This window comes from Haemorhous mexicanus, chromosome 14 (genome assembly GCF_027477595.1).
Source record: "Haemorhous mexicanus isolate bHaeMex1 chromosome 14, bHaeMex1.pri, whole genome shotgun sequence".
NCBI classification, from domain to species: Eukaryota; Metazoa; Chordata; class Aves; order Passeriformes; family Fringillidae; genus Haemorhous; species Haemorhous mexicanus.
In genome coordinates this window covers 7626556-7636445 of record NC_082354.1, presented here as the reverse complement: position 1 = coordinate 7636445, position 9890 = coordinate 7626556, and positions in this window count along the sequence as shown.

Here is a 9890-nt window from a genome sequence, read left to right as displayed (position 1 = left end):
TAATTGAGAAGCAGAGTAAGTTTGCACAGATTATATGGCTGGTTTAATGAAGTTTAGTAAAATGAGCTCATTAATGCAGCTTTCAAAGGAACTTCCATTTTCTACATCACAAGGCATGATTTTACAATCTTTCAGCACTAACATTAAAATCTCTCAGATTCTGCCATGCTGCCAAATCACAGAGTGCACGTGGAAACTCCAGAAGTTCCTCTAATTGCTTGTAAAATGCAATTACCATCCCCTGCTTATGTGAGATGGGGCTGTGATGGCATTTCCCTAACTGGGGATGGGATCTGCTGCTCTTGCTCCCAATTGTTTGTTTCAGAATACAATGAGGAATGCAGAACTTTAAAAAAAAATTATCAGGAAGTTATCCAAATAGTTTCTAATGATACCACATACATACACACAGACCTGCAAGGTTTTTCAAGCACCCCTAGTTGTGTGCTTAGGGTATGATTTCTAATTTCTATCCCACAGTTGTTTTATCACAGCATTTGAAGCCTCCCAAGGTGCTTTTGAAAAGAGGTGTTTTCTTAGACTGTCAGCACAGCACTTCAGGAATGTAAGCAGGTGCTGCTGTGGAGGGGAGCACACAAACCACACACTGGAGTGAAATATCAAGCACAAGGATTTCTCATGACTCTAAGATACCCAGAAGTCAATTAACCTGCCTATAGCTTGTACAAAAAACCAATCCATTGTTTTGATCAGAATCAAATTAATTTTTTCATCACTCTCAGGGGCATGATGGCACTTGTGAAGTTGTTTGTTATCAGGATGGGAAATGCCCATTGGAATGATAAAATGTGTCATCAGATCATTGGCCCAGGTATCTGCCGTATTTTATTTGAGGCATGAAGCCAGCTGGAGGTGGCTAAATCTCTCCAGACAGCTGTTTTGAAATAAAGCCCATCTAACTGCATGCAATGTAAATCAAGATAAGGCAGCAAGCTCAGTTTTGGAGATAGCCATTGTAGGGTCTCACATCATGACAATATGGAAAACAACAAAGGAAAAGAATGAGGAAAAAGAAGAAGATTGTATTTGAGAGAAGTTCATTCTCTTGCCGACAGCAGGCAAGCAGATGGGCAGAGATGGTGGCAGAAAGCTTGCTCCTAATCTTTTTCTTATTCCTTCTTGCCATAGAAGTGAGACATTAACACACCTGTGCCTTTATGGAAAAAAAAATCCAACAATGGAAATGGAGAAGAGGCTTAATGAGGTTTCTTTGAAAGAATTGATAGGGCTCAACTTTTAAAAAATTTGAAAGCCACTTCTAAGGACAATCCATGTGCAGCCTCTGTCTGCCCTGATAGGCAACCAAACACATGGCAGAAGCACCAGACAAGAACTGGGATGTTCCTTCTCTCCCCTCCTGAAAGGGGACCAGTCTCTATGCAGATCTTCCTTCATCCTGAAGCACCTTTTCCTTCTGCTGCGTCCCACAGGAGCCAGGACACCCACCCACCTGCTCCCGAGTCTTGTCCTCAGGAGCAAAACTTACCCAAGACAAGAACAGAAAAGAGCACTTTTTCTTTTGCATTGAAAAAGACCTGTAGTCCCCACCATGTTCTTTGGCTAAAATACTGGGGTCAAAGGGATAGCCAGTTCACATTGGAAAAGGTAGTAATTATCTTTAGCTCTCCAAATAAGCATCAATCACTGCTTAATTAAGGCCACAAAGTAAATGTGCAGCACTAGACTTCTCCAGAGAGGAAAAGCTCATGTTCTGTATAGTTATTTCCTTTTTCTAACATGTGCTTTGGTTTATATCCACATATACAGGGGCTTGGGGTGACAAATAACATCATTACTGGAAAAGAGTAAACAGCTCACAGAGAATAATTTACATGATTTAATACAGCTTCACTTTCTGTTCATACAGCATATGTAAACACACTGATTTTCTCCAATTATTCAATTGAATTAACTTGACAATATGTGTATATATTAACTTGTTTACAATTTTGTATTTTGAGGATCAGCTGCAAAACACAATAACTGAGATTTAAACTTGGCTGGTCTGTTGGCCATTTTAATCACAAGAAAGTATTTCTATTTCCTCTTTGGACAGTCCCGTAGTGAAAGGATGAGGAATCTCCTTTCCCAAGTTTGTTCAGCACCCCAAGCAATTCACTTCCAGTCCTCCCCAGAACATGTGCATACTGCCATAGCTGAATTTATCAGGACAGCTACAGAACTCCTGTGAATTTGAATTTCACTGTATCCTGGCATTTTGGCATCTATGGATCTATGACCATAAGAGTCAGAAGGGTTTCAAAGCAAACAGTAGGAATACACCAAACACTGAAAGGATTCGATGCCTCTAATATTCACACTGCTCCTTATTAGTTAAAAGGAATAAAATGTGACATTGTTGTTGGGAAAAAATGCAGTCTTTTTCATAAAAAGCCATTCAATCAGTCACTGAAAACCACATAAGAGTAAGCCATCATAAAACAAAATAGATTTTAAATTATTCTCCAGTGACCAAGACAACTAGCATTTTATTTCTTGAAACATCTTTGACATTTCTGCTTGTTTCTTAGAACTTAGCAATGAAACAATTTCTCTAATATTTGTTCTGATCTCTTAAATTTTATAGTCATGAAAGGAAAGAGTTGCCCAGCTATCTTAGGTTCTCTTAGGTTTCTGCCAATGGCAAAAAAATAATGAAGATTGAAAGCATAGAGCTAAAGATGATCCCCTCCTTTGCATCCACGCCCCCAAAAAACCATGGAGAATTCTCCCGTGTAACCTTGTGTTTGTTACTGTCCCTGCTTTTGCTGAAGATCTTTGAATAAATGGTGGAGGAGAAATGAAGAGAGAAAACAGACTACAGTGCTGATGGCATTAAGCCTCAGAGATTAGTTAGAGTTTATCTCAGCACAGATGGCAATCCCCCAGAGGAGCCCTGGACCTTGGTGCTCTAAGTGTTATGCAAACACAGCACAGAGATGGTGGCTGTCCCACAGGGCTTCTGAGTAATCACTTGCTGTTCAATTACCTTCATCCAAGCTCATTTGTAGCTCAAAGCGTTGTTGTAGCTCAAAGTGTGAGCCTGAACTTCCACAAAGTGAGAACAAAGCTCTTAGTTTGGTGATTACATAATAATAATAATAATAATAATAATAATAATTTATTATTATTATTATTTTTCTAGATTTAAAAGTCTAAGGGAGGGGAAGGTCTGCCTTGATTTGGATGTTCCCAGCCCCAACTCAGCACAAGCAGGATACCTTCATAGTTGCAGGCAACAATGTTCAGGAACAGTATAGAGTGGGTAAAAATGCACTGTAAATGACCATTTCCAGATGGAAAACTTTGTCTGGGCATTTATGGTTGGATTATAACTGCTTTGTTCCAAGCAGTGGGTGAGCATTAATTGTGACCTTGCCATGACCGTGGCCCCTCTTTCCATTGAATTGGGAAACTCCCTTCCTTGCACAATATAAAACTAACTCGAGAGGAGGTTCCAAGTTTTCACCTCATTAGCTATTCTGGTGGAAAGCAGCTGCATAAAGAAATATATATGAAATCCAGGTGTGAAGTATTTCAGTGTCACAAGGCAGTTTCCAACTAGGCATTCATCATGCATAAAAATTGCCATTTCAAGATCACTACCAAACCAAACAAAAAGGAACATCTTTGAGTGTGTGTATTTTAATGGCCCCACTTGTAGAAAATGTTGGTAATGATTTTGAGAGAACGGTCAATTTTCTTTAAGTCCCTGGTTTCTCCTCTCTCTCAGCTGCTTCCTCTATTGCTCTCTTTCTATTCAGCACCAATTTGCTGATTTGCAATCCCCAAAGACATGTGTTTTCTCTTCTTATTTTACTCCAATTTTGGCTGGACCTCAAACCAAAGCCTGTGTGTTCTCTGCTCAGAAATTCATTATTAAGTACAGTCTAGTGCCTCTTGCATCCTGCCTTTTATTTTCCCAGGCCTAAATCCACAGAGGGACTAATAAGCCTGAAGTGGAACATGGGTGGAATTTAGGCATTTATGTAGAAGAGCATAATTCCTACAACGTCCTACATAAAGCCTAGCTGGAGTCCCCAGATATCTAAATTTGCATTTCTAAAGTCCATAGGCATTTAACTTGCCTGTCAAGAAGTGTTGCCCTCCCAGAACAGCACAGTAAGTTGGTGCCTCATCTGCTCAAGGGCTCTCCAATTTGTCAGACCACAGTCCAAATCACTGCAGGAGCTGGAGCCAGCCACCCAGCCCAAGCTGAGTGTGCACAGATGCAAAGGAGCTGCACACAAAAGCCCAGCAGAGAGGGCAGCTTTCCCTCAGCTGGGTGGTGCTGTCTGTCTTGCCTACACCAGCTCTGCTCAGCCTCTGGCACAGCACACAGGAGGTCCAGGCTAAACAGCCTTCCAGGAAAAGGAGTCTAAACCCCTCTGTCCCATGTGCAAGGGTACCAGGGCCTCTTCTGGGCTCTGGCACTCTTAAAACTGAACTTGCAACTCTGTGCAGGAAAACATTTCCAATTCCCAGTTCCAAAGGAAGAAAACTGAAATGTGTGTAACACAGATACCCTAAACAGGGGCAGGACTTTTAGTCTGCACTCCCACCGTTTTTCAGACATTTTACATTGGATAATCTTTGGAAAGCATAGAATAAAATTATATAGGATTTGCTTGAAGCACAGAGTGCCTCTCACAACCTTGGGGAGCTCAGACACATTCTTGACCATCTCAGTTGAGGGTTGGTATCAGTAACTTTGGCTCAGTGAACACCTTTCTGAGGTGCCCATCTTTGCCTTTACAAAGCATTATTAACCCCTCAGTTCAGATTCCTAGCTTTCCACAAATGGCCAGGCCCTCTCAAGTTATGTGCAGTGATGACAAGCATCCAAGATGGAAAACATTTCTAGGGATGAAGTTCAGTACCATTTCCTTCCCCAGGTGAGCAGTCATTTTAGTCTTCTCCATCAAAAATCAGAAAGGAAAATGTAAACAATCTCTCTCTCCCTACTATATGGCCTAAGATGGACAGGAGTCTCACTCAAAAAAGAGCAGGCACATCTATCACCAGATGAGCAGGTACATCTGGTTGCTGAGGGCAGATGTGTTGGGGTGCAGGTGTTTGGAGCAGATGCCTGCCTGACTTTTATGTTCTGGTGACTGGAAAACTGAGCTGTACTGCATGTACAGCAGATAAGGAGAGATACAGCCAGGATATTCATTAATGCTTCCTCTGAGAACAGGACATCAAATAGGAAACTAGTAAATTGCCCTCTGACACAGTGTAAAGTTCTAAGTATTCAATCCACACATTTTCGGAACTTGTTGACAAGCTGGAAACGATCCAGAAACATTTTTTTGCAAATGTTTCAGGACTGCAGAACCCATCCTGCTGTTGGAAACTCCAGAAACTCTGTCTGTTTAGATTATGCCACAGAAGGTCAGTGGATGATTCACTCATGCTCTCCAAGTAAGGAAGAATGGTCCTTATTAGGGAAAAAAGCTTTAGTGGAAACACAGAAATTAAGTTTTCGTGTAGAGAGGAAAGAAGTTTTTATATTTTTGATAATTCATAGTGACAATGAAGAGCTATGGCTGTACATCCACAGCTGGATCCTCAGCATCTGAGCTCTTTAAATATATCTGTTCTCTGGGATGTTCTCTCTGACAATATGAGAGAAAAGGCTGGACACAGAAATTAATGGGGGCAAGTCTGTGGCTCTGTGGTGCCAGTAATCTTAAGGTCATCTCAGTAGTTCAAGCTATTTTTAAGAACCTATGCATCTTTTGGGAGAAATCATCAATTATTTGCACCATTATGCAGTATTTTTTCTGTCACGGTTTTACTTTGAATCTTTCAGCAAAACATATGATTTTCCATCTTGTTCTCCAAGACTGTCTTTTTGGCAGGGATTGCCAGAGTTTTTTATCCTCTAAGGATGTCAGAAGGTTCTGCATTTTGTCAAACTTTGTGGTAAATAACTCAAACATTTACTTTCCTGTTTTGCTGGCTGCTTCACAGATAGAGTGCAGGACCTTTTCTCCAAGCCAGTATATCATGTCCTGGTCCTGTAAGGCAGGACTAGGAATAATTTGAATGGTTTCTATGGCAGTGAACAAGAAAATTTCAAAGGGTAAGACTGGTAAAGTCATTAGTGGCTGTGCTTAGACAGCATGGTGGTCAAACCCTCACCCTGAGGGCTTCTGTTCTGCTGCCCACCTCTGGTACAGACACATCCCTGTGCCCTGCTCAGGCTGCCACCAGCTCTCACTGCTGTCACCCTCACTCTGGCAGTGTCACCCTGCTGCCTCTGCCACACAAGCTGCACACATGTGGTTCAGCTGTGGAATACAGATCACACACACCACTGCAAACACAAGTGTGGCAACTGGGGGGACACCAGTGGGGACTCGAAAGAAGATAGATCTCTGTGTTATAACATATATCATTTGTTCCCAAAGTTTTTGCTCCAGAGCCACACATGTAAGTACCAATGCATCATTTCCTGAACAAGAAACAATGCACTTTCAGATAACTCTGCAAAGCAGTAATGAAGATAAAATTTAATTTATTTCAATTAAAAAGGTTTATGAGTTATTACTTACAAGATTTGCTAGCAGCCATAAGAGTGATTGCCACTATCTGAGGCTTTTTTTGAGCTCCAGCTGAGCCACAGAAGCAGAGAGTTATGAAAAGCTACCTGACTGATGTGTTGAGCTCCTGGATTTCTACCATGCTAGGACTGAGTGATCTTACAGCTTAGTAATGACAGGAATGATTACCTCTCTGGATGGATGTAATGCTACATTTCAGAGCTTAGGTGCATAACTGCTTTCCTCTTATTATATCTCCCTTTTGTGCTCCATGTATCCTAGTCAATGGCACTGCAATTTCCCAAGCAACTCCTGCTTTCATAGGGAGCCCTGCTAATGACTCTGCCTTGCCTCATTTTCTCCCCAACAAAATGAATAGCTCCCCTGCCCTAACCAAAGCCTGTTTTTATTTTCCTTCCTTTACATTTATGCTTTCTGTGATGGGTGTTAGAGATGTGGCTGTTTTCAAAATTTGGTGAATTCAGTGCTGAGAAAAAGCTCCTCTCCATCGTGCCACAGTTCCACAGCCACCTGTGGGACCCTGGTGCTGGGGTCAGCTCTGCTCCCTGCTCCACAGTGCCCCAGCAGTGACCAGGGGTTACTGGGAGGATCCAGGCAGCACAAAGGGGGATAATTGCAGCACGCTGTGAGGACTTAAATCAGAGCCTTGGACATGTGGGCCCTGGGGCATGAAGGGGTTCTAATGCACACACCCTGGTAAACTGAGGCAGGTGAGCTACAGAGTACAGTCACCAGCCCAAAACTAAAGTCTGTGTAAAAGCTGTGGTCATGTCAGACTTGGATCTGTCACTTGGCATGAAACACCCTTTACCTCAGCCATGCTGCAGTGTCAGATATTCCAAATACACTGATACTGCTGCCTCACTTCTTTCTTGTTTGTTATTTTAAACACTGTCCATGAGGCTTCAGGAAGCAATTCCCATGCTGATTCCCCACAGATATTTATCAGACACAAAATGCAGCATCAGATCTCAAAGTGCTGGCAGCTCCCTCTGCACCAGGCTGGTTTGCCCTTGTTTGGGAAGGTAAACAGGGTAACAGCCACTCACTGCACCAGGCAGGCATTGAGAGGCAGTCAGCACTCCTGGACACATTCATGGTGCTGAGGGAAATCTCCCAAGTCATAGGATCAGCAAGGTTGGAAGAGACCTTCGAGACCATCCAGTCCAGCCATCCATCCAGCACCACCACTGCAACCCCAAAACCACATCATCCAGAGCCAGAGCCAGATCCAGACGCCTCTTAAACACCTCCAAAATTGGTGACCACCATCTACCTGGGCAACCTGTTTCAATGCCTGACCATCCAAACAGTAAAAAGTTTTTTTCTAATTTCTAATCTGAATCTCTCCTGTCTCATAAGACCAGACGACCCCAACAGTGGAAACCACTAATAAAGCACTTTTTTCACTTTACTCCTGATATTTCTCCTCTATTTTACAATTCCCTAATTTTCTCTCTTTCTCTACTGTGTAAATCCATGGAATGTAGCAGCTGCTATTTTCTTCCCCTGTTCCCCTCCACTGATGGCTATTTCCTTACAGTAAATTTATTTCCAAAATGCTAGTATTTGTTTTGTATTCACTGGCTTTTTCTTTTTCCAGCATATGTCCAAATAAAGAAGCTGACAATATAAATGACACTTGCAACCTCATTTTTGCATTCACTTCATGCAGAAAATATTCATACTCACGGCACACTTACTAAAGCACAATATCCCTTTAAATCACTCTGAACATAATATCTTTAAAGCACTGATTAAGTAGTTGCCCCTTTCAGTGTAACTACTGCCTGCTAAGTGTGCTGTTAAATCAGCAGCTCATCAAATGGCCTGATGCTAGCATGTAACAAGTTTCTGATGGAGTTGTGCTCCTTCAAAGAACGAGCATTTTTTTCATCACCCTCTTAGTCACCTAATTTGACTGAGATCTAAGATCCTAATGCATCAATCTTGTTAATTCTCTTGCCAGTACATAAGAAATTGAAGCAATAAACCACAACCTGTTTGTAGTGGTGTTAACATTATTATGTAGTACACCAGCTGACAGGAGCAGTGCTTTTCCATTAAACTTCAGCCAATACAACAAGCCTGTAGCTCTTGGGATTGTCTATCTTGTCATGTCTTTTTTCTTTTCTTCTTCCTAAACCACTGATGACTCATGCAAACTGCTGACCCTTTACTCAGTGTTGAGTTTTGCACGTGGAGCACTGACATGGGCTCTCATTTCTATTGTTCTTTCTCTTTGAGGGATGCTGTCATCTGTGTGTCACTAATGCTGAGAGTCCAACTCAAACCAGCAGGTGTGAAATGCTCCAGGAGAATGGTCAAAAAATTTCTAATGGAGTTTAAAAATATTTTTCCTCTAATTTGACTCCTCTAAGTGGTTGAGCTTTTTTTTTTTTTTTTTGTTTAAGCATTTAAAAAAGGAAACAACTCAGGCAAATAGCATCTGCTTCAAAATGTCAGCCATAGAGCTGAAGTTTGGCAAAGTTGTATATACAACTAAAAATATAACACAGCATATGACAACATGCAGTGTTGATGAACTGTAGCAGCTCACCCTTGACAAACCAGGTTCATCATAAAGAAAGAAGTTCAGTCTCAAAATTGGACACAAAAACTAATGTAAGCAAAGTGCCCTGTAAAAGCCTCCATGAAAAGTATACAGAATGAAAACCATAAGACAGGATTTTAATGGGAGCTTTGTCTGAGCAGAGCCTACAGTACTCCAGCCCCTGGGAGTCATGGTGGTGCTGATGCATGGGAAAAGGGAGAGAGGGAGTTCTGAGGCCTTTTTGTATTCTACTTTTTACATTTGGGGCAAATGCTGTGGTTTTTCATCAATTCTGCAACCTGGTTTTCCCATCCTTAATTATTGTGTATTGTTTCCTCACAGAAAGAAGCTACACCCTTATCCATTTGCCAGAGCATGCATATTTCCTGTTGGAGGTTGTTAGAGATACCCTACAGTATATAACTTTCCTTGTGAGGGCTGCCATGGTAACACAATTTACTGTACACCAGGGTTAATCTGTGCATAGACACAGAATAATGTGCAGATACACAAATTACTGCTTCCCTATGGACTACTACTTCTGGCACTGATTTTGCTGCTGTTGTTGGACACATGCTTTATACATTTGAGAGTGGAAAAACCCTCCCCTTTTTACATTTGATCTTGTATGCTGAATGTTGGGATGTATAACAGAGATGTGTTACTCTTGCAGGGGGGAAGAGGTTCCAAATCACATGTGCATTTGTGCTTCTGAAAATGCTACATGCAAGTGAAAAATTCAGAGC